The sequence below is a fragment of the Cavia porcellus genome, unplaced genomic scaffold (assembly GCF_034190915.1).
Source record: "Cavia porcellus strain 051 isolate PalLab524CR breed Dunkin Hartley unplaced genomic scaffold, mCavPor4.1 scaffold_3, whole genome shotgun sequence".
NCBI classification, from domain to species: Eukaryota; Metazoa; Chordata; class Mammalia; order Rodentia; family Caviidae; genus Cavia; species Cavia porcellus.
This window is the reverse complement of record NW_026947486.1, coordinates 109,709,407-109,712,718: the sequence shown is the minus strand read 5'-3', so window position 1 is coordinate 109,712,718 and position 3,312 is coordinate 109,709,407.

Genomic DNA, 3,312 nt, shown 5'->3' with positions numbered 1-3,312 from the left:
GTTTCAGGTGAAAAGTCTGTCTTTCCTACTGGAGAACAGAAAGACCATGAGACTACAGTGTATGGGAAGGGAAAGGGGTCAAAGATCTCTCTCATAGGAATCAAACTTCTGTCCCAGTCACTGACTCACTGTGAACCAATGAGAGCTCATAAACTAGCTAAGCAGAACTGCTCAACTAAGCTTACATAACTGTGGGCAATAAAGTAGCTATTGTTCTAAAACACTAAATTTGGGAAGATGTTTTACATAGCCACAGATAGCAAAAGAGACAAATACTATGCATGTCAGGTGAAGGTCAGAGAATTGAATGCTAAAAATAAAGCATGACAGTAGGATGGAGAGTCTCCTAAGGGAGCAAAAGTGAGAAACCATACTGCCATGTCACAAGCCTGACCTGGACTGTACAATAGAAATCATCTCCCTGGCTGCTGCTCCAGTGTTTGCAAACTAAGTCCACAAACAGAGTAAGCTCAGTGAATTTGTATAGCTATATTGGATTGTACCATATTGCGCAACAAATCACTGAATCTTATTCCTTTTGTCTCACCAAAGCGTGCAGTCAATTGAATAGCATTGCACCTTTCTCTTTCCATTTCTCTCCTACAGCCTTGATAGCCACTAATCCAATTCCAAAGATAATCTCATCCAGAAATACTTTGAAAGACACACCCAAAATGCCTATTGAAACACTCAGTCACCCTGTGCCCAAGTCACAGTTAGCATAAAATTAAACATTACAACTAAAATGTATTTCTACTGGGAGTTCAGAAAGAAAAGAGCAAAGCTGTGAAGAAAATTCCTATAGTCTTAGAGCAGATGCATGTATCATCATGAATAAAATGTTAGAGTCATAAAGTGGAGCATGTTCTGTTGAGGTGGCCCATTTAAATGAACTTGCTAGTGAAAACTGGAAGAAATGAAATATCAACTACCCTGCTTGATCAATGGATGTTGGGTAGGTATATTGAAACTGCACTCTGTACATCATAAACACACATGGTTATTATGTATAAGTAAACATAGAAGAATATTTGATGAGATTGAAATGCTAATTTAACACAATATTGAATCATCACACTGTATCTCATAAACAAGTACAATTAAAATATTAAAGAATAAGAATAGGATTTCCTTCTCAAAACATGATCTATTTTATGAACTAACAAAGAAATGTGTTCTACTACTTTGTGGAAAGTAGAACTTGCCCTTTACTTGAATCTTTAGTTGGGTAGGTTTCCACCCACTTTTCAAGGAGCAGCAGCTTCCTGCCTATTGCTATGTATATATACACTTTTATTCAGAGACAAATAGTTACAATTCTTGAGTTCCCAGGATGTTACAACACAGAAAGATAGGTTTTAGTTGGCCTTTCCTTCTCTGGGTAATTAACTTTCTCTAGACTGCTAAGTAAATTTCCACTTGTGTATCTGCTCTCCAGCTTCTAAATTTGCATTCCATTTCTGGTCGGCTGTCATTTCTTTTTTGTTTGTGTGACCTTACAGATTTATGTTTAAAAATATTTCATTGTCATTGTAGCAGGATTTAAATTGGGAAGATAGGTTAATATCTGTATTAAATATATTATGTTGAAGAAGTAAACACTCTTGATTGATTGTCAAGGACATTAGAAGCTCTTCATTCTGACAGGCTGAGTGCATATTTGACCTAAACATTGAAATGTAGTAAACCACTTAATTTCCTTATTCCAATGCTTTTGTTTGTAGTTTTCAAATTAAAATGAATCTGTTCAAATCTCCTTTTGTATCACTTGCTTTTCATCTTTACAGAAAGCTTGTAAATTAAGAATGATTTTCCCTTTTAAAGGATGTTGTGACTCTAAGAATACATTCAAATTACACAGAGAAAGCTAGTATGTTCTAACTCAAGACTCTAAAGATGCTTGCAGAAATATGGCTTATTCTTGACACCTTCCACTGTGATCTTGATGGTTATTTCATTTTTAAAAATATCAAATATTTTTCATGTGTTTAGTATTTCCTACTGTGAGTAGTTTCAATGGGAATTATGCTGAATCCTAAAGTCAATTTGACTTTTACACCTATATGATTTTTAAAGTTAAGAATATCATATTAGTTTAAGAATGATTCTTGAGTAATTTCTATACTCTAAATCCTATAGCAACACACAGCCTAGAAGGTTTTGCAAAGAAGCTATGTATGGGAGCAAAATAGGAGGTGAGTGAGATCATGTAACTTGGTTCATGTATGAAATAATTTCTCACTTCTTAAACAGTTTCAGAGAGAAATGAAAAAGGGAACAATATGTGAATGTAGATAAAGTACAAGATGGAGGTATAAACCCTTAAGAATAACCTTCTGTGAGTGTATACCCTGGATTTGAGAAGATTAAGCAAAGGCATAAGAGTTGTCTTGAAATATTTGAAGAGCTGTCATGTTGAAGATGGAATAGATTTTTTTCCTCTAGGCCCAGAGGGCATAACTAGCATAAAGAAGTGCAAGTTACCTATAGAACTTTTTACACTGCATAACGAGGTAATTTCTGATAGTCCATAATACTGAAATAGGTAAACGAAAGTGCTCTTCCCAAAGCTGAATACCTGTGCATGGAGGGCTCTTTGGAGAAAGTGTCTCCAGGAAGAAAGGATAAAGTCAGAATTAATCTATTTTAAGCTCTTCTGGATAGCATACAGATTTTTCTTCCTCCCTGCTCATTCATTCTTCCCTCTCCCACTCTTTCTCATTCTTCCTCTCCCTATCTCCCACTTGCTTGCTCACTTTCTTTCTTTGTTTCTTTCTCTCTGTTTCTCTTTCTTTGCTTCTTTCCTTGCCTTTATTCTATTTACCGTATTTCACCCAAAATAAGATAGGATCTCATATTAATTTTTCCTCCAAAAGACACAAGAGGCTTTTTTTCCAGGGGAGATCTTATTCTTTCATATACAGCAATCTACACTTATTTTTGTACAACAATCTACATCTGTTAATCCACATACAAACATCTACATTTATTCAAATAAAAAGAAAAAAAAAACTATATTTATTTAACTATAGACATGTCATCTTTTCCTTTAATATCAGGGATATGGCCAAGATTCCCGATCTCGCAAGAGTGAGGTGAAGATGTAATTGAATGAGACAAGAGGTGTGGTTTTTAGGACTCTAGGAGGATCAAAACCCTTTGCTGAGTTCTAGACTCTGTGGGCTAAGACAGAGAATGTCTCTGGGTGGCCCATATTTATTTAGTATTCAAACAAGGAAGAAGTTAGAGTGAAAATTGCAAGAAAATTAGCAGGACCTTGGGAAGGGATCAAGGACCTCTCCAAGCAACAGA